Source organism: Sabethes cyaneus, chromosome 3 (genome assembly GCF_943734655.1).
Source record: "Sabethes cyaneus chromosome 3, idSabCyanKW18_F2, whole genome shotgun sequence".
NCBI classification, from domain to species: domain Eukaryota; kingdom Metazoa; phylum Arthropoda; class Insecta; order Diptera; family Culicidae; genus Sabethes; species Sabethes cyaneus.
In genome coordinates, this window is record NC_071355.1 from 19,602,114 (window position 1) to 19,624,501 (window position 22,388).

Sequence of the window (22,388 nt, forward strand, 5' to 3'; positions counted from 1 at the left end):
TAAAACAAAGCACATGCTGGCCGGCGGAACCGAAACGGACCTAAGTACCGAGTAAGTAAGACCATTAGATTTGTAGCCTAATTTAATTTCAATTCCGCCCAAGAACATTTTTGTTTTTCCTCTGTTTTTAATTTGTTCTCTTACTAATGTTCTAAAAACAACTTTGTTCGATGAACTTCTCGAACAAAATATATCGGCAAAAAACATCGGGTTTGCCGTATCACTGTACTGGTCTCCGGTTAGGTTAGTAGACACAATGTTATGTTGTTCTAGATACCGTCATCATCACGACCGTCATTCTATGTATGAAATTCGGAGAACCCATAGAGCATCATGCACTACTCGAGTCGAGCTCGAGAGTCGCTTCCTCCTGAGCGAGAGCGAGCATCCAGCATGGAAAATCGTCTTCGTCGAAGGGAGAATTCTGGCTGCAGCATTCAGAATCGTCGCGTTCATTGTACACATCGGACACAAGGGTGGCCTGCTGCCGACGACAAAGTCGATTGTCTGTGGTTATGTACCAGTGATTGATCAGTGAAGAAAAAAAGTGCCCCACACCAGCAGGGGTTGGCAAATTGTTTTGCAAACTATTTTATCTGAAGTGTTGGAGTGAAAATCATCGAATCACATGATAAACGATGGTTGGTGGAGTGCTTTTTTCTATCACGACGAAGAAAATCTCGCTGATAACGCATATTGTGTAGGCCTGGCAGACAAGCCCCAACCCAGTTCTCTCTCCCAAGAAGGAAAACTGGGTCGCCTGCTGTAACTGGATTCTGCTCGCTCTCCACTCTCGTCTGCTTTCCTGCTCCTGCCTGTCCCCCCTGTCGCTGTCACTGGTGCGAGGATGCTGTGCGTTGACTGCTGATGACCTGGAAAACGAGAGCAAAACCAGCAGCACGGAAGGGCTTTCCTTTAAATGGTGATTATTTTCTCAAAGCTGCTAAATCTCTTTCAACTGTTGTTAAAATTCACACAAATTGTGAAGTCCTCCTTTGTTGGAGATAATTAAACTCCAGTCGTGCTGCAATCACACCAAGTGACGAATGGAGTGACCTAATAAATAAACTCGCTCGAATGAATGGTTGAGAGCGAAAAAAAAAACGAGGAAAAACACGCCTGGGTGGGGAACGTGTCGTGGCGTAGGATTAGGCATTGTGGATTTTTCGAATTCTTCTACTGTGGCTTCCGGTTCCGGTTCGGAGAGGTTCTGCGCTGACCTAGAAATACCGTTCGCACAGTATTCCGGAATGAAAGCGCTTTCGAGTTGGTTGGTATTCGAACGAAAAAGGACTTTCTGAGTGGAATTTCAAACAATACTTTTGGCTCACCAGTTGGGAGCGAAATTGAACGCAGAATGATTTATCATATTTTTGGCATCAACCCATTTTTTGTTTGTTTTGCGCGAGTCAAATTATTCAAGGCATGAACTGTGTTATAAATTGAATTATTGCGGCGATAATAACTTAAAAGTTCCAGAAGTTGTTTAACAACTCAAATATGGTAATGAGAGTGAAGTGCACAGTGGCAGTTCGAGTGTCAAGTGGCGACGACATGTAGGTACCAGCCAGCAGCGATAGTGCTTTGCTCGTGTATCAAGTGTTTGCTATTAGCTTACTGGCGGTGTCTAGCCGAAAATTTGTTGAGATACTTCACCTGTGTATTTTGCTTCGGCATCACGACGATGCCGATGGAAGGACGTCGTCGACATGATGTGCCTTCATCAATAATAAATTGGATACAGCAGATGCTGAAAATCGATTGCTTTTGCTTGCCCGTCACTATGACAGGCAGCATCTGCAAGTAGAATATCGGTCCGATGAAGACGTCCAAAGTGATGCTTCCTGGTGCAGCAGCGCGGAGTGCATGCTGTGCTGTGCTGGCGTGCAACGTCACCAGAAATCAAGCTATTCGAGCATTTGTTCGTCAACTCGTTTTAATTTTAGTCGCTGTTAGTATGGTGGATTACTCTTGTAGAGTTTTCACTTGCTTGAGTCACTCGTTTTCTACGGGATGATTTCATTTATAAAATTTAAATACGTCTTTTGTCTTCGCAATATGTTTGAAAACATTCTATACAATGTAAAATGAACTCTATATATATTCACAGTTTTATAAAGAGAATGTTTTATGCATCGTGTTTACTCGGAAACGCCGATAACGTTTGAAGTTTATTGCTGATAGACATCGTAATTTTCAAAGTTATCTTTGTTGTATCATCGGTTTTTTTGGTCATCCTTCTTCAGCATTCGGTTCAATTTGATTATGTAATTGTTATCAGTATCGAACGTCAGTTATCATTCCAGAAGGTTGTGGCTGATTTGGCGAAAACGATTGTAACAATGGTGTATTAAATCTACCTTTATAAAGCTATGATTGTTTCCTATCCAAACAACAAAGCTTAACAATGTTTGGGAATTTGTTTTTGATTCAGAGTAATAACATAGTAACAGAGTAACTAAAATCGCTAATCGCTTCATCTTACTTTTAGCAGCATAGAGCCGAGGTGACTGGTGCTGCACTCGACTGTGGGCTATTCATTGTCGCCAATTCATTGTATGTCTCGGCTCACGCAAGTCGGCGTCAACCAGATCTAGCCATTAGCTCGTTGGGTCACTCTATTCCTGGTGCCGGCGGAGCTCTTGAAGAGAACGGATGTCACTGTACAATCGTTCGGCATCCTTGCGACACGGCTGGCCCAGCGTAGCCCTCTGACTCTCGCCTCGTGTACGCTGGCAATCTCTCCAAATAAATCTTACGTACACAAAATTACGCCCTCAACTCCGTAGAGGACTACCGGTTTGATGCTTCGTACATCGTCAGCTGGAGCCTTTTCTTGCCATATATTTGGTTTTTGATGTATTGATTTGTAACATAATCTTCCTAACCTCTGTTTTTAGTCTGATGAAGTTTGCTTTTGCCGTTCCAAAATTTCTAGTATTGATGTCGAGTTGGCTACTTTTGCAGAAGATCGTTACTCTCGTTTCGATGCCCGATGTCCGGATCATACTCTCAATAGCGCTGTTGAATAACATACAGGACAGTCCATCTCCTTATCGTAATCCTCAATGCGATTCGAAAGAACTTGAGAGTGCCTCTGAAACACACACGTAGCACATCATTCGCTTCAGGGAAACTTTGTTCAGCCGCATCAGTTTGTCCCGAAACCCGTTCTCGTACCTTATCTGCCATAGCTGTTGGTGCTCAACTGTATCGTATGTCGCTCTGAAATCCAGGAAAATATGATGCGTGGACAACATGTCCACCCTCCCGACGTTTTTGGAGGATTTGTCGAAATTTCAAAACAAATTGATCCGTAGTGGCGCGGGGCCCCATAAGGCCTGTCTGGTACTGCCCTACGAAACCTCTTACTATTGGTTATAGTGTATAGACGACGTAACAAACCCTGCTGGAGTATCTTGTAGGCGACGTTGAGTTTCTTTTTATCCAAAAAGTTGGTCGTAGGAACACAAAATAGTGTTATTTGTCACAGGGAGTAATGCAATTATTAGTAGCAAGTTGCCAAAATTGATTAAATTTTAAAGTAGAACTACGTTTTTGTTTTCTATATTGGGGTGCACGTTAGAAGTTCGAGAAATGAGCATGTAACGAAAAGTGATTACGATTTGCACGCTTATAACTCAGCCATTTTTCAATGGATTTTAGACATATTTGCATCAATCGATCAGAAGTTTTTCTAAAATAAATGAAGCATTGATAGTGGGACAGGTATTTGATACTAGTTTCCTTTTTATTTAATTCCAGGTTCGTATTCTACTAAGACGCTCCAAAAACTTCAGGACAGGTATTGTCAAAAAACAAACGAATCAGCTAATCACATGGAAGCACTCTTTTGCTTCCCAGGCCCGGTATGACAATTTTATACACCTGCGGTTTCGTTTAATTCGATTCTAAAAAAAATTACCGAATCCTTGCTTTCCAACACAGCCACAGGACTATTACCATTATCATTATATACCATTATATGTCCATTTACTAGTAAACCTGGCCCAAATTGAAGTCCTGGTCCTGAAGGTAAACAATTTTGTAAAATTTCGAAGCTTTCCTTGTCCTTGATCGATGTTATTATTTAAACATTGAACATAGACGAATTCGATGTCCTGAAAGTAAACAGTTTTGTAAGAGTGTAAAACTATCCTTTCAATGATTCCTACCCTTCGATAAGATCATCATTTGAGCATTAAATCTAGACAAAGCTGATGTCCTGCAAGTAAACCGTTGAAGAAAAGAACGCACCTACCTCTCCACATCACCAAAGGATGTGTGATTATGACTTGGTGGTTTAATTCTTCTAGAACTACAAATTAGAAGAAACTGTTACACAATATGCAGGTATTTGGAAAGTATAAGCTCGACCTCATCTAACAAAGTTATAAATTTGCGTAACAAACTGTGAAACATTTGAAAACAAGTTACAAGTACCGTAGCGCTGGTTACACGATAGTGTCATGTACTTCTTATATAAAAAGTTTTATTTTAGATACAACTTAATGTAATGACGAAAATAAAAAATCCCATTTACGGGGAAATTGATCACATAGAATTCAAGACGTTATTGCTATCAAACCATATTCTCTGACAGCAATAAACAAGCTTGCAGTATAAAATCTGGCCTAATGGGCGTAATCGGGATTTATCCTGCATATAAGTAACATTGTCGCGTACAGTGAGGAAAATTCGTTTAAACGCATGGTAATATTTTAATGTTTTAACCTAACAAAATATTATAAACAAACCATAATAATATCAAATCGTGGTTGCCTAAATTTGTAATATGCAGCAATACCGATTTCAATTTTAAGTCCTTCGAGAGTTGAGAAAAGAACAAAAATGGGTTTTAATAAAGGAAATTCGTTTAAACGCATTTTAACTTTTATTGGTTCCAACAAGGATGTGAGCAATATTTTAACAGTTAACAATACTTAACATTTCGTTAGCTTTACGCTATTTTGAATTGTTTCGAAAATCCTGTCCGCAATCTAATCGACGAGCTTTTGCAGTATTGCGACATGAATGGATCTCCAAAGATTCTTTAACTGCAGTTTCGAGCTCCCGTACTGTTCCAAACTGTCATCCATCTTGGTTAACAAGCTGCACTAGAATACTCCAAAGGGTTTCAATTGGGTTTAACTCTGGGATACGTGTAGGCCATTTCAAAACATTGATTTCTCGCTCGCAATGTTCTCTTACTAACGTGGAAGGCTGCGTTATCTTACTGGAAAATGAAATCTTCTGCCATAATATTCTCGGTAAAGGGAGCCAAGACCTCTTGCAACAATTCTACGTACTTTTCGGACTCCATCGTGGTTGAAATCGTCACACTAGGTGTTATTCAGTTACGCGAAATGCAGCTCAAACCACAAGCATTCCGCCATCAAAGTTTCTGTTCAGTTTGACTTCTGGTTCCTTCCTCAAATCACTCCAGTAATAAGCCCAGTAGTCGGGGCAAGCGAGATTGAATTTCTTCTCGACCGAAAAATTTACACTGCTCCATTCTTTTTTCCACAACATGTGCTTTTGGGCGAATTCCATCCTAGCTTGGATATGAGATGGAGTAAGATTAGGTTTTTTGGACTTTTATGTGTACTTTAAGTGTCCACATCCTCGCAATATTTGTGCAATTCGCTTCTTTGTAATCGAGAGCCTAAGTTCCTCCTCTATTTCTGCAGAAGAATACCATCCTGTTTCGCCCAGCTGCACTATTCGATGACGGATAGTTTTTTATTTGGGCGTTCCTCTTGGTATACTTCTTTATACCAATATTTTTCACCTTTCTTGACTAGATTTCGTATTATTAGTTCGAATCGGTTTATTCTGCTTGCTATTTCACGGTTGCTTGATTCAACATCCTTCAATTTACGGGCCACTTTTGCTCTGAGTCACTTAAATATTTTCCTTTCACTATTTTGCCTTCTGACCAACAACATAAAAGTACCAGTCTATGTTTTGCTTACCTATGCAATCATAGTATACTAAAATGACAGCTAGCTAAGGATTTGTCCTCTCAGGAACGACCAAAAGCGGTTTTTGTTAGTATGCGCTTAAACGAATTTCCCAAACCATTATTAAATATGTTGGTTTATCGGAGTCATGAGTAGCATTCAAACCAAATCAATATATACACAAAATCTACTCTCAATTACCAGTCGCATAAAGTTGTATTGACATATTCTTTTTTGGTTGTTGAATCATATCAGCCAAAATTGACCATGCGTTTAAACGAATTTTCCCCACTGTATAGGCAACTAGTTTAAAAATGAGTCAGTCGGCCCTATATTAGCATGGTTGACGCGTCCACTGAATGAATATGAACGATAAATAGGATATTATGCAAATTTTAGTATCGTAACTACGTTTTTTTAAACATAACTATATATGTGTAAATGTACGATTTATACGTATACTAGCTGACCCGACAAACTTCGTATTGACACAAATTAACCTGTGTTGTACATAAATCATGAATCTCGGATGATCTTTGTCACAATCTCGAGTTTTGTAAGCCCCCCAGTGGGCGGCGCTTCCGACGGCGGGTCACCGGCAACACTCGCGACCGTCTCTTCCTGAATGATCTAGTGTTACTATAGATAGTTTTTGTGGTCTTGTATTGACTAATGTTTTATGGAAGAGTCTCGAGTTTCTCGAGTTCGATTAGTTTTTGAGTTTCGCAAAAATTTCTGTTTTATTTGTATGAGAGTCCTTATCCCCTTACCACAGGGGTGAGAGGTCTCTAACTATCGTAAAATAAATTCAAGACTCCAAAATCTCCCACATGCCAAATTTGGTTCCATTTGCTTGATTAGTTCTCAAGTTATAAGGAAATTTGTATTTCATTTGTATGGGAGCTCCCCTCTTAAAAGGGTAAGAGGTCGTAATTCACCATAGAAAAAATTTCTGCCATCTAAAACTCCCACATGCCAAATTTGGTTCCATTTGATTGATTAGTTCTCGAGATAAGAGGAAATTTACATTTCATTTGTATGAAAGCCCACCCTCTTAAAGGAGAGATGGGCCATAACTCGCTTTCTAAAGAAGAGAGGGGTCTCGATTCACCATAGAAAAAAATCTTGCGTCCAAAACCACTTACATGTCAAATTTGGTTCCATTTGCTTGATTAGTTCTCGAGTTATGAGGAAATTTGTTTTTCATTTGTATAGGAGCCCCCCCCCCCTTAAAGTGGGGAAACCCATAGAAAATATACCATAGAAAATATTCTTGCCTACAAAAACACCCACATGATAAATTTGGTTCCATTTGCTTGATTAGTTCTAGAGTTATGAGGAAATTTGTATTTCGTTTGTATGAGAGCCCCCCCCCCTCTTAAAAAGGTAAGGGATCCTAATTCATCATAGAAAAAATGGTTGCCTCCAAAAACAGCCACATGCCAAATTTGGTTCCATTTGCTTGATTAGTTCTCGAGTTATGAGGAAATTTGTATTTCGTTTGAATAGGAGCCCCCCTCTTAAATTTGGGAGGGGTCCTAATTCACCATAGAAAATATTCTTGCCCTCGAAAACTTTCACATGCCAAATTTGGTTTCATTTGCTTGATTAACTCTCGAGTTATGAGTAAATTTGTATTTCATTTGTATGGGAGCCCCCCCTCTTAAAGTGAGGAGGGGTCCCAGTTCATCATAGAAAAAATTTTTGTCTCCAAAAACACCCACGTGTCAAATTTGGTTCCATTTGCTTGATTAGTTCTCGAGTTATGAGGAAATTTGTATTTCGTTTGTATAGGAGCCCCCCCCCCTCTTAAACTGGGGAGGGGTTCTAATTCACCATAGAAAATATTCATGCCCTAGAAAACTTTCACATGCCAAATTTGGTTCCATTTGCTTGATTAATTCTCGAGTTATGAGGAAATTTGCATTTCATTTGTATAGGAGCCCCCCTTCCTAAAGAAGGGAGGGGTCCCAATTCATCATAGAAAAAAAATTTGTCTCCAAAAACACCCACGTGCCAAATTTTGTTCCATTTGCTTGATTAGTTCTCGAGTTATGAGGAAATTTGTATTTAGTTTGTATAGGAGCCCCCCCTCTTAAAGTGGGGAGGGTTCCTTATTCACCATAGTAAATATTCTTGCCCTCGAAAACTTTCACATGCCAAATTTTGTTCCATTTGCTTGATTAGTTCTTCAGTTATGAGGAAATTTGTATTTCATGTGTATAGGATCCCCCCCTCCTAAAACGGGGAGGGGTCCCAATTCATCATAGAAAAAATTTTTGTCTCCGAAAACACCCAAATGCCAAATTTGGTTCCATTTGCTTAATTACTTCTCGAGTTATGAGGAAAATTGTGTTTCTTTGGTACAGGAGCCCCCCCTCTTAAAGTGGGGAGGGGTCCTAATTTACTATAGAAAATATTCTTGCCCTCGAAAACCTTCGCATGCCAAATTTGGTTCCATTTGCTTGATTAGTTCTCGAGTTATGAGGAAATTTGCATGGAAGCCCCCCCTTTTAAAGAGGAGAGGAGTTATAATTCCCCTTATAAAGAGGGGAGGGGTCTCAATTTACCATAGAATAAATTCTTGTCACCGAAAACACCCACATGCCAAATTTTGTTGTATTTGCTTGATTAGTTGTCGAGTTATGCAGAAATTTGTGTTTCATTTGTATGGGAGCCCCCCCTCTTAGTGGGGGGAGGGGTTTCTAACCATCACTAAAACCTTTCCTGGCCCCAAAAAACCTCTACATGCATATTTTCATGTCGATTGGTTCAGTAGTTTTCGATTCTATAAGGAACATACGGACAGACAGACAGACAGACAGACAGACAGACAGAAATCCTTCTTTATAGGTATAGATAATCTTCATCTATCTAGTAAAACTGATAATTTAATTCTCTTCATATACTGGAGCTTGACCGTCTATTTGAATGTTTAATTGCATTTCGCTATGTAAGCACAAACCGATCACTTACTTGCACTCTCATACAACTGCTAGAAACTGTAAAATTTGTTTGTAAAATTTGTGCAAAGTATTGTCTGTCTTTTGCATTCTTTCATAAAACTATTCTGTTTCATGAATAGAACATATAGAAGGTGGCAGCTCCATTTTGCACCCATAGCGATTTAGAAATCAATGTTCTCTCAGTCCATGATATAATCAATCGTTCTATTTTTTAAAAAGTCAAATTAAACAAGAGAAGCAAATAAGTTCTACTAAACATTGTTTCAAAAACGAAATTTGTGTTAACCCTGAAATCAGGACAGCCATTCCCGTAATAGTGAATGAAATGAATGGTTAGATAGATAGAAACAGAAATGATGCTTGTACATTGTACTTAGGCAAAACAAATTTTAACGAGAAGCAAGGTTGAATAGCCGATTGGCACTTTTGAACCCTTCAAATCACCGGAAAGGGATGGAATTTTTCCTGTACTACTATAGAAGGGCAAGGCGTTTTTAACGCTTATTCTAACAAACCTTTTTCAATCAAGCAAGCCTGATACTAGGCCACATAACAGCAGCATGGCGGCAAGTACGACCGTTTGAGTCACGTTCATCCCGAAGGCTAAAAAGAAGGATAAAACTTCTTTTGAAACGGAGCCTTTCTCCGAAAACCAGCGCTGAGAATCGCGGCTAACACGCTGACAGACGAACAGCGTCACGTGCAATACCTTGCAAGTCGTAAGGGCCTACGCAGTGTCGTCGTCCTGAAAGTAAAAACACGTTAGATTAAAACTTTTCGGTCGTTGGTTTATACAGTAGAAGGAGGAAGAGGCACAATTTGTGTCTAAGAAATAACCCAACCAGATACGTCACTCACTACATTCATAAGGGGAGTTGCGCAGTCTCCTTTTGTCCAGCGCCTCTATGGTTCAAAGGTACACGGGTACCAGCGAGCCACACACCCTGGCGGGTGTTGTGGGTTCAAATCCGGTTATAATCTCTGATTATAGCTTGGTTCGACCCATGCACCTTCAAGCATTGGACAAAAGGTAATTTGCATTACTTTCCTCTACCATCCCTCCATCAATTGTAGAACCATCGTTTCAAACGAATATTAATATTAATGCCTGACCGCATTTCAAGATCAAAGATTAAAAACACGAGTTTGGATAAAACTTCACCAAAATCCTACAGGCCGATAAGCTTATCGTCTATTGTGATAAAAACAATGGATAAAATAATTGATGAGCATATAAAGTCATCACATTCAGCCAAATACGCTTTGAGTGAATATCAATTCGCATATCAAGAAGGCAAACTAGAAAAGTCTTGAAACGAAAGAAATTTAACTAGTTGCCTTCCTTGATAGAGAAGGCGCAACTCATCTCATAATTTAATGATTGAGGGCAATGACGAAACGTGGTCTCAATTATCTACTGGATTAGCGAAATGTTATCAAAAAGCGAAATACAGGGTGGCCACAGACTCGGGAAAAGCGGGAAATGCGGGAAAAAGTCGGGAATTGGAACCTGTCGGGAAAAATGCGGGAAAAAGTCGGGAATTTGATGAAAATTGCTATAAATCGGGAATTCATGAATTTACGTAAAGATGATCAAGTTGAATACCTTGATAGAATCTGGCAGACATGTCGAAACCCCTACAATTCTGAAACACATGAATCTTTAGACCTCAAACGAAATCTTCGTACCAGGAATTTCCTCCACCTGCAAAGACGAACTGAAACCCGTTTGTAATTGTGACCGCATGGCACTCTCTGTATCAGCTTTTTCGTAATAGTGGTGTGTGGAGGGTACAGCCTTCCAGTTGGTCTCAAGGAACGTCGCTGGACTTGATCCCTTTGTTCTGCCGAACCACAAGCCAACGGATGAACACATCAGAAATTAAATTATGAGCAACAAGATAAAAACGGGGAATATTACAATAATTCAAAATACTGGACGCAGTGGTTCAGTTCAGCAGCAGAAGAAGAGAGCTCCATTTATTGCTAACCGTCTCCTTCCGGTTGGCCGCATGGTTATTAAAAAAATTTTAATACTTCTTTCCGCACGTATAACAATTTTTATTGAATAACAATTTGTATAAGTTAAGTGCTTTATATTTTTACCTTAAAGTAGTCAGCTTTGATCTGTAGATTTTTTACGAGAGATGTATGAAATCAAAAAACGGGTAGCAAAAAGCAAATGTGCAAAGTACAACAACTGTGCCTACCTGGTTACAAGCAAGTGATCGTTTGCTTGTGAGATCTTATGTGTCATTAGTGAAATGCCAGTGTCATGTCAGTTCGTCAGTGATTTGGCCTCCTAATGTTGTGTTTGATATGCTTTGTGGCCAACTGTTAGTGTGTAGCAAATTTGATAGATTCGATCATACGACGACTGGCTTATTTGATCAGTATCGTACCACGAGACCAACTGAGAGGAGACGGTTAGTAATAAATAGAGCTTTCTTCTTCTGTTACGGGGCTGATCCACCGCGTCCAGTATTTTGAATTATTGTAATATTCCCCGTTTTTACCTGGTTGCTGATGACTTAATTACTGATGTGTTCATGTCCATTGGCTTGCGGTTCGGCAGAACAAAGGTATCAAGTCTGGTTGGTGGACGGTTATCTGCCATGGTTTTCTGCCATCTGCCACATGTCGCCAGGTTAGGTTCCAATAATAATCTGAATACAGTAGGCAAGACCACGCCGTCAGTAGCTTGTAGATCTGCTTCCTCTGTTCTCCTATTGAGTGTCTTCCTGCCGATTTCGTTTGCCCCTCTTCTCAAAATATATCAGATCCTTCTCCACTTACGCTTCCGAATCTCTGTTTCTATGTGGCGATATTGACGATAGAGTTCCTAATTGAAAATCCAAGTGTGAGACCACGAATCCTGAATGATGCAGAACGAAGACCTGCAGTTGCCTCCACCGACACGGACCACGTCTTGCAGGCAATCGAACGAATTTCACGTTTAAATTGAAAATTCGTATTAGGATCGGTACGGTACGGTACGGTCTTTAGACATTACCCTTCTATATCAATAGACTTCGCAGCCGGCTGTTAGAGTACAGGAAAATTACGGGGCCAGTGTAACAATCCTACTGACTCTATCTAGCAAGCACCGCCTAGCCAAGATTCGAACATACGACGACTGACTTGTTGAACCAGCATCGTACCTCGAAGCTAACTGGGCGGCAAAGTCAAAAGACTCCACGGTAAACCTCGGTCTGGTTAACTGTCAATGGTTCTAATTAAAATCTCGTCCATCACAACGAGGAGCAGTTGCGGTGACAGTACATATGTAGCCTTATGTCACTCCTGCAGTAACACATATAGGGACCGACAGGAGGCAATTTGCACTAAAACAATGAGATATACTACTTTATCAGGAACTCATCTACGCCTTAGTACGCCCCAGATGTTTTCATGTTTTGGTCGAATACTTTCTCGAAACCAACAAGTACCAGAAGAAAACAGGTCAGAATTTCTATCGATTGGCAGGGAATCTAGTTTGTTATTGCCGGAGAGCAGCGTCGATTTTCTCTCGGATCCGGTTGAGGATTACCTTACAGAGTACTTTGAGAGTAATGCAAAGCAACGTGATGCCACGCCAGTTACCGCATTTAGTTAGTTTCTTAGTGATTTTGACCAATATGCCCTGCATCCAGTCCATCGGAAAAGTTGCAGTTTCCTTATTGCTAATACATTGCTAAAAAGCTGATGCATCATTTGAGCTAACAAAGATGGGTTTGCCCAGGCTTCATTTTGCTCATCTTGTGCATACAGAGGCAGAGTAATCTGCTTCTCACAACGATCCAATTGCTTTCGTTTTCTGTTCAACCGTTTCCTCTTCCTCCGAACGATGCCTAAATACTGTTTACTCTTACGACCACTCATCTTGCGCAGAAGGCGGAAAACGACAAGCAGAGCTAATATTTTCTTCGCACGCTGGAGACACGAGGCTATTTACTCCGTGTCCCAAAGAGAATATGCGTTGGGCAATAATATGGACTGGAACGATTTGTCCCGTGACCTTGAGAGCATGCATTCGGTAGCGCTTCGGCAGGAAAAGAAAGATGAAACCAAACTGATGCTCACTCGCCGGCAGAGCAAAGCATCAAAGCATTGCAAAAGCCACACAAAACTCGGCGAAGATAACATTCGACTAATCGATTCGTCTTCTGTGCTTTGCCAGGAAAACGCCGAAAATTGAAATATGTTGCAGAGCACGACAGAAGCCTGCGAAAATTTGTCACTAGCGGAAGGCTGTAAAAAGTAACGTCGTCATTCATCAGCTAGATATTTGACTCTGGCTCTCTAGTCCTGCTTACAAGACTTCTTAACAGCCCTCCTCAGCTTGGCGTATCATTGACGGACTGCTGTCTGAGCTGATCCTTGTTTGGCTAGGCTGTCAACAAGCTTATTACTCTCGTTTCTGCAGTGTCCAGGCACCCTGAATAATGAAACTTTGTTTTGGCGGGAAAGTTCCCTTAGTTGTGCTGCACTCTTAAACTAATTTGGATGCACAGTTAGTGGGCTTGCGAGCCAGTCGTGCCTCTGTTTCGTGGCAGAATCGACGAGTGCACTCCATAGACTCATAGTAGAGTGATAGTTTCGACCCTTAGCTCTGCTCTGCAAACTGCAATATACACAGCATATGTTACCTTTATTTTATAACGGAAAAATGAAGGAAGTTTCTGTCGGGAAAAACTTGAATCCGATCGGGAAAATATCGGGAAAAAGTCGGGATTTTTTTTCAAGAAGTTCTGTGACCACCCTGGAAATATCAGCAAACCTTGGAAGCTCAGCTGTAAGCGTAAGGGCAGTAAAAGGGTACCCACAAGGAGGCGTAATATCACCTCTACTGTGGTCTTTAATAGTTGATGGTCTTCTTCAAAAGTTAACAGCCCTAGGCTTTGAAATAATTGGCTTCGCAGCTGATATAGTCATAATTGTTCGAGGAAAATTTGATTCTATTATCGCTGACTGTATGCAAATCGTTTTAAATTTGATTTCATCATGGTGTGATAGGCGGAGCTCCAACTTAAATGCCAATAAAAGTACTATCATACCATTTATGAGAAGGAAAAAAATAGCATTGAATACGCGACAAAAATATTTGCGGTTAAACGGCATGTCTCAGCTCAATGTGGTCTTTGTCAACTTTTTGAATAAAAAAATGATGCATCTTTTGAAGGGGTCGTCCAATATTTAGGTGTTACTTTAACAACAATTTAAGTAAGGGGCCTTCCAGATACCACGTGGACAGAAAAATACCAATTTTCAACCCCCGTCCCCCGTCCCCCTCCGTGGACATTGACTCAACCCCCCCCCCCCCTCACTGTTTGTCCACGTAGACATTTTTTTCCTTATGTAAAATTGAACAAAACAAATGCATGGTGCTAAATCTTGTTTTCAACTTAATTTATGTAGTATTTATTAAAAAAGCTTACGTAAAAGGAAGCTCCAGTCTAAAGTCCCCGACACAATGCTTACGGAATGCGGAAATTTAAGTTTTTCCATGGATTTTCTGTCAAATTTCCGCAGCATATTAAAATCCGTATGCAAGGTGTTAGAACCTAAATTCTTCTGTTCAAGAGTATCCCTATCTAACTAGAGCACCTCAGCTTGGCCGTCTACTTTGACACAACACAAGACCTTTCCGATGCGCTGTGGTTTGTAAAATTTTCTAAAGTCAAATCCTTTCATAATGCTCGGTTCATGTATTTACTTTATTTGAGCTTAAAAACAATCACTGATCAATCGTTAATGCTATAATGTATAATCAATTCAATATTTCTAATTTATATTGTATGTATGGAAAAAAGTTGTCCACGTGGACATTTTTCATACCCCCTCCCCCCTTCCGTGGACAAGCGTGGACATTTTCATTCCCCCCACCCCCCTCTAAACTGTCCACGCGGTATATGGATGGCCCCTAATAACTTTTTGAGTAAAGGTTTTTTCATCTTTTTGGTTTCAAAATATTAAAGATAAACCGATTTCAAGTTTTTTTTCTGAATATATCAAACTGCTACCTTTTACCCATTTTCAGCAATACATAGACCTTTGTTTATAAACGACCCCTCAAATCATTTTTCTTCTTGTACAGTTGGATTTCGAATTTGGCAACAAATGCGTGTCGCCTATGTTGCCAAAATCGAAACCGTGCCAAAACCAAGACCCTTTTTGATATGATAAAATTTAATATAAATGCATTAAAAATTTTGTAAATATTATTAACCCATTATGACCCAGCGTATGATATATCATACCTCGTCTTCAAAACCTGTTTATTGCTGAATTTCAACAGTTAGCATTGTTAATATATCACTACAAGAGAGATAAAACATCAATCTGATGTGTGTGTGATATAATTTGTCAGTTTTTGTCATTACATCTGTATTTTCAACAGTGCAAAGTTGTGACAAATGGCGGAAAAAAGTTGAAAAAATGGCGAAAAAATTTTTGTCTCCAAAACGCATGAAAAAGTCTACATTTAGTGACGAAACATTACCTGACATGTAAATTAGTATTTATATGTAAAGTCTATCACAAAATTCGATAAGAAATCTGTAAAAAACTTTGTAATTTGTTGATTTGAAACTGAGCCTATAAAATATTTAACCTAGGATATTTTGGCCTTGAAAGCATTCCAAATGACGATTTTGCGTTTCCCGACACATTCGAGCCATAATATAATAGATTACAGAGTTTCACTTCATTTGGTCCAAATTTAGGTATACCCGGGTCATAATGGCAGGGCTGGAAGTTGGTCACTTTTTAGTGACTTGGTCACTTTTTTCAAGCTAGTCTCTTAAAAGTCACTTTTTTGATCAAACAGTCACTAAAGTCACTTTTTTCCATCAAAAAGTCACTAAAGTCACTATTTTCATAGGGGTCTGTGCTGTAAGTCACGTCGTGTGTCACTTTGCTCGAATAGTCCACTTTCCGTATTTTGTAAGTCACACGCGACACAATTTTTGTCGAGAACACTCGACCGAGTCGATCGCTACAAAGCTAGTGACACCTGAGTTTGCTTTGTTTAAGTTATTTATCGCGCCGTTATGCTGTCTGTTCTCCCTGTACTCGACAGTGACTGAGACGTTGCTGGACGTGACTTACAGAACAGGGCGCATAATCCTATTTTTCACTACTGCTAAATGAAACTGCTAGAAATTTTCGGATTTAAAAATTTGAATAATGGTTTCTTATTTCCGCGGGATGTTATCTGTATACTCTAAGCATTTTAAGCTTAGAGTGCTGCTTCGAACCAAAGTAGGATGGATATGTAAGCCACTTGTATGGCCAGCCAAGAAGATATTATGGAATTAAATTATTGGAGATCACGTTGTAACTCAGCTTTCCAAGCTAATAGATATCGATAAAATCAACTTTTTTCTTTAAACACGCCAACGTTATATTTGTAAATGTATCACTTAAGTACCGCTAATGTATAATCCCAATGCCAATGCCAATGCAGAAAACCTATCCTTAATTCCAACCCCCCCGCAGAAGAAAATTTGTTCTACATGTACATAGGTACTCGAAATTTCGCAGGAAGCTTTTCATAGCATGGGTGAATTTATAGGGTTGTACGATCCTCGTTGTCGTCGTCATCGCCAGCATTGATCCGGGTGGTTCGTGTTGTTTCAAACAGTCGTCATCGTTCAACTCGATCTTGAATTACTCGTCGCCAATTTTTCAAGTCGCCAGGCCACTATGGGGGATTTCCATACAAGCAGGCGGACAAAAATATTTTCGAATTTTTTCTAGGATTTTTGACGTTCTTCTAGTTGATATGATTGAAATATGTTGTTAGAGTACATTTGCAAACATTTCACGAACATATTTTGAAAAGGGTTTAACTGTTTACCTTTGTCATATGTGAAAAACTAATATGGATCATTCCATCTCAAACGTTTGGATTCGACCATCAGCGATTTCAACCAAAGTTGGCATAATTGTTCATTCCGATCCCACAACCAATTTCCCGAAGTTATACGCCGATTGATGAATTCCCCTAGCAGTGGCACTGCTTACTTTTTTACAGATTTTCAAAAAAAGTCATTTTTCGGGCTTAAATATCTCTGCAACAGTTTGATGTGAATACATGCCAATATACTTTTTCTATGGGATTTTGACCGCGCAATCGAATGATGTTATCAGTTTTTATCTAATTTGTCAAGCTCATACTTTTTTTTTGCAATTTAAAACCAAAAATGCGAATATCTCAAAACACCCCAATTTTATTTTCAAATAAATATGCTCAAAATGTTCCCCAGACAAATTCTACATAAGGATCACATAACTAGAAAAGACAATATTGGTAGTTCGGGAGATATGGTGTTTTGAATATCCGGGGCATGCGTTATTCTATCTGAATTATTAGTAAAAGCATGTTTAAATACGTTTACCTGAAGCTTCCAGACATTTGTATGACTAAATAATGTATTTTAATGAAAAAGATGCATTTTCAACATAGAATCAACATAATATATTTTGAGGTTCTGAATACTTTTGTATGTATTTTAATATAAGTAATAATTTCGTACAAATTTTTATAGTTCTATTATTTAATTGTGCTATTTATTTGTGCAATATAATGCATTTCACTGGTAAAATTATTATGGTATTTCACTTCTGATATTATTCGAAACTTCGAAGTAATTTTGAAAATGGCTTTATTACCACTACGGGAAAACCTTGCCTAAAACGAACGAAATTCAGAAACTGCCTGGCAATTGATCAAATATAACTGACCTTATGTAAAATTTTTCGTCAAATCTAATGGTGCCCACCCCTTCCTTAATTGTCATCGGAAAGTATTAAGTTTTGCTGATTTTCACCTATTTTTAACCAATATTTTAACTTAATGGAGTTTATCAGGCCAGTTAAGTTATTCATTCGTCCCATATAAGCTTTGTAAGATTTACCGAAATTGGTCCATAAGTTCAGCAGATCTAGAACATATCTTGAAATAGGCCATAGGTCTAAAAATTCAGCCCACTCAATATGGATTGCAATTTAAAATTCTCGAAGACATTTCTTCGATGAACTTAACAGGAGGGGCGCATGTTTTCTTCATAGTTCCATTAACGTTGTATGGAGGAAATCTCGATGGTGACTCCCTATGAATTACTTCATATTGAAATCTGTTTAGCCTAGTTTCTAAATATGATTATACTAAATGCTTCTTCTGTTGACATAATTTCACGTTGATCAGTTAGCCGTGCGCGCGCGTTTGTGTGCGTGTGTGTGCGTGTGTGTGTGTGTGTGTGTGTGTGTGTGTGTGTGTGTGTGTGTGTGTGTGTGTGTGTGTGTGTGTGTGTGTGTGTGTGTGTGTGTGTGTGTGTGTGTGTGTGTGTGTGTGTGTGTGTGTGTGTGTGTGTGTGTGTGTGTGTGTGTGTGTGTGTGTGTGTGTGTGTATGTTATTCGCTGGAAATATATTTAATCTTGAAATCTCCCATGGTGACTAGAAATTTTCAAAACACTATATTTCGCAGAGTGGCGCATGGTGGCACGTAATTCTTTCATAAGTTGATAGTATATACCTGAGATTTAACCCAAAAGGAGGTATTAACCTGGAGATATCTGGAGAAAAAAAGTTCTCGACTGAGAATGCAGAAAATTCTCTTATTTTTTTATATTTTCCTTCTTCTCATGCTTTTTATTATTAGAATTTCTCCTCTAGCCGTCTAAACCATTTATTTTTCGGAAACCTCATTTCATTACCTTTCTAATGATATATAATACATAAGATTTAATTTTGGAAATAGTGTTCAAAAATTGATTTGAAAGTAAACGTGTTTGAATGGCAAAAAACGTATATGTCATATTGTTTTTCAACTTTGACAGCCTCTATCTCAGAAACAACATCGACTAGAGACTTCCTATTTTGGATTTTTCTTAATTGAAGTATTTGCTATCGATAGAAAATTTCATTAAGCGGATTAGTGAAAGTCAGTTTTCTGATTTTTGTCCGCCTGATATCTCATAGTGCAGGCGTCTCAGAGATGTCGCAAATCGATTTAGACCTGGTCCTGCTCTATCATACGTAGGACCCCTCTGTTCTGAGTCCCGGTGGGCTTGTTGAATAGAAATGATTTCCTGTCCTGTTAAAAGTGTGTGCAGTCTACTGTGACTTATCAATTTTTGCTAGACATACGATAGTAATCTTCCTTAGCAGTGTCTGTTGTTCGTTATTCATACGCTTTCAGCTTGTACTCCGGCAAGTATCGTCCGCAGTACCTTCCTCTCGAACAGAGCAAAGGCGCGTATGTTCTCCGTGAGCATCGCCAAATCCATAAAAACTACTGGTCTAATGAGCGGTTTGTACATTGTTGGCTTCGTACGGCGGCTTGTGTTGTGACCGCAGTGTTTTGCGAAGGCTCGATTTCCTGCTTGAATGCGCTGGGTCTGCTTACTAGTGTTGTTATCCGCGGCCACCAGCGATCCCAAATACACGAACTCATCTTCCACTTCTGGTCCGCCTTCGTCAATGATTACCGTCCGTGAAAAGCGCACGTTCATCTGCTTTGAGTTTCTACCATTAGGTCTTTGACGCATTTATTTCCAGCCCAATCCTTATTGTCTTCACTTTTAGCTTTGCGTAGAAGTACTCCGCCGTTGCAGTTTTTGGCTATAATATTGAAGTCATCTGCGTAGTTAAGGAATTGACTACTTCTACTGAAAATCGAGCTTCTCGTTTCGATACTCGCTTGACGGATCCCACCTCAAGAGTGATGTAAAAAGCATACATGATAAGCAATCAACTCGTCTCGACCCTCACCGCGTGTCGAAAAGATCGAGTTTCGAACATACAACATACCTCGAAGGGGACGGGTAGGAGGCTAAGTTTTAACATCTATTTTCTTTGGAGGAATGCTCAATTTAAACCAAAATAGCTTTTGATTGAAAATAATTCCAAATCCTCACGGTTAGGCTATATCCGATTTTTTTTTGTATGACTTTCCTAGAAAATCTAACTATGCCCCTTGATACGTCTTGATGGTATGTATCATGACTCGTAACTAATAAAAAGGGTGACCACACTCGGAAAATAGGGAAAAATGTTGTAAATTTGAACTTGTCGGAAATTTGGCGAAAATTGTTCTTAACGAAAATTTATTAATTCTGAATTCCATTCTGAGACAAATGTTGGAACCACTTGATATTCAATTATCGTTTTCGAATTATTCAAAGCTGCCAAAGAACGATTTGAGGGAAAACAACCTTTTCGTTTTCTGGATCAATTGTGCCTTCAAAGGGTCTGTAAGTAAAGACTTCAAAATATTTTTTACTCTTCGAGAGGTACTTTAAGAACAAACAAGTTGACGAAATCTTAATGCAAATAAATGCTCCTTACATATGGGATTGGGGATTGATAACTGAAAAGTGCCTGTACCTGCGAATGGTTAATGACGAATAAGATGACGGTATGACTGATCCAGACTGCCGATGATCGCAGAACTCGAGAAGGCTGGGTGAACGCAAAGTACTCATTCTACTAGCATTGATTGAATTTAATAAAAACACCTCTTTTGAAACAATCAAAAGTGAATTTTCCTTTTTAAGAAGGGATAGAAGAAAAATGCTTAACCATAATATTTAACGCGCTTGCTATCATTCGTCAAATTTCGATGGAAGCGGAAAGTGTTTTATCAATTGCTGAAAATTTTTCCATTAAAACCTATTCTGGAATGAGAGATGAATCGCTAAGCATAATGTGACTCTTGAAATTCAGCTTTGCTAAACTGCAATCTGAAAGTAATAATCATCATCATAAATCATCATAAAAATAAAGTCTTGCAATAGAACACCAACATTTTTTTAACTCGAAAAATTAAAAAATTCCACTATTTGTTCTATTAATCTGCAAGTTCAATTCCTTCTATGCCGTCATGACCAGGAATCCAGTACCGATTTACTGAGTTTACATGGCTTAGTGGACGTTGCGAACGAGCAGTTGCGAGCGTATTAGTAAATCTTGAGTGCATAAAAATTATGTAGAACTTAGTGAGGTTAATTTATCAAAATTCAAAAAGCGATCCGATCGCAAAACATGACAGCGGATGTTCCACTAGTAGGTACAAGCCTTGTTTGAGCGTGTTGCAGTTCTGAAGCAGTACATTAGATCACATGATGTTATAATGCACAGCAGATTGTGGAGAAGAAGTAGCGTAGTAATTTGCAAAAAAAAACCTGGGCTTAAACGTCTTTCTAAGACTTAACTCTTCTTCATCGACAGATTTCGCAGCCGGCTGCCAGAGTACAGGAAAGTTACGGGGCTAGTGCAAAAATCCTACTGACTCTATCTAGCTGCACCGCCTAGCCGAGATTCGAACATACGACGATTGGCTTGTTAAACCAACGTCAAATCTCGAAGTAAACTAGGCGCAAATTTGTTAAAAAGAAGAGGTAATGAAATTTAAAAATTTAAAAAGGGCAAACTGACTATTTTCAGTTGTTTTCAACATTATATCTGCGTGAATAACTTAATCTAAGTTATTTTTTCTAAAACTTTAGGTCACTTTTAGGTCACTATTTTTCAAATTTTTGTCACTAAAGTCACTATTTTTAGTTGGCCAGGTTGCTTCCAGCCCTGTAATGGGTTAATCAACGATTGCAATCATTTTATGCATGAAAAGTCCGCTAAGAGCTATCCGTCCGGTGTAAGTAAGTTTTTGGCAACCTGCGGTAAGACGTAGTCCTACGGCAATAAAAATATTATTGTTCGAAACATTCTATAACAGCAAACTTTTTTTCATGAACACACTGAGGGCATCATTTTTGCGTCATTTAAAGCATGTATGTGGAAACTGACTGATATTTAAGCATATTTTTATAAGGGAAATATTTTGTGTTACCAAACACGGATACTTTTGTTGCCGAAATCGAACCATACCAAAATCGAACCATGCCAAATTCGAAATCCTACTGTGATATGCTTATTTCAACAGATAGCTCAATGTGATGTTTTAGAAAACATTGATTTTGCACATAAAAGTGGAATATTTCATAATATCACAAGGCGCGCCTAATAACAGGGTTGTGCAGTCTTCTTTTGTCCAGCGCCTCTACGGTTCAAAGGTACATTAGTACCAACGAGCCACATGCCTGGCGGATGTTGTGTGGGTTCGAGCCCGGTTGTAATCTCAGATTATAGCTTGGTTCGACCCATGCACCTTCCAGCATTGGACAAAAGGTAGGAGTCACAACGACAACTTGTTAAGCGTATCTTCACATTAAACTATACATCATCTAGAGTAATAGTGTTGTGCAACATAAATTCTCCATGTTTCTGATCAAGTGGTGAATCGCACTTTTGCTCCATCAGCGAGGAAACAGTGCGAATACCGCGGGGCAAAAGTGCAAAGTTTGAATCCATGAAATTAGCACAGCAGTAACTAAAAAAACATAATATCTTCAATCTGCGATGTGTTTTGGAAAGGAATATTCTTAATTTGCACCT

General features: G+C 39.1%; 1 protein-coding gene across 1 annotated transcript in view; it reads left to right on the top strand.

The window, feature by feature from the left end:
• Positions 1–491: 491 nt before the first annotated feature.
• The window catches only part of LOC128743991 (uncharacterized), a 140,896-nt gene continuing 118,999 nt past the window's right edge, over positions 492–22,388 (top strand). Inside the window, exon 1 of the mRNA XM_053840713.1 lies at positions 492–922. The gene's annotated coding sequence lies outside the window, so the exon portion shown is untranslated. The remainder of the gene's footprint in view (positions 923–22,388) is intronic.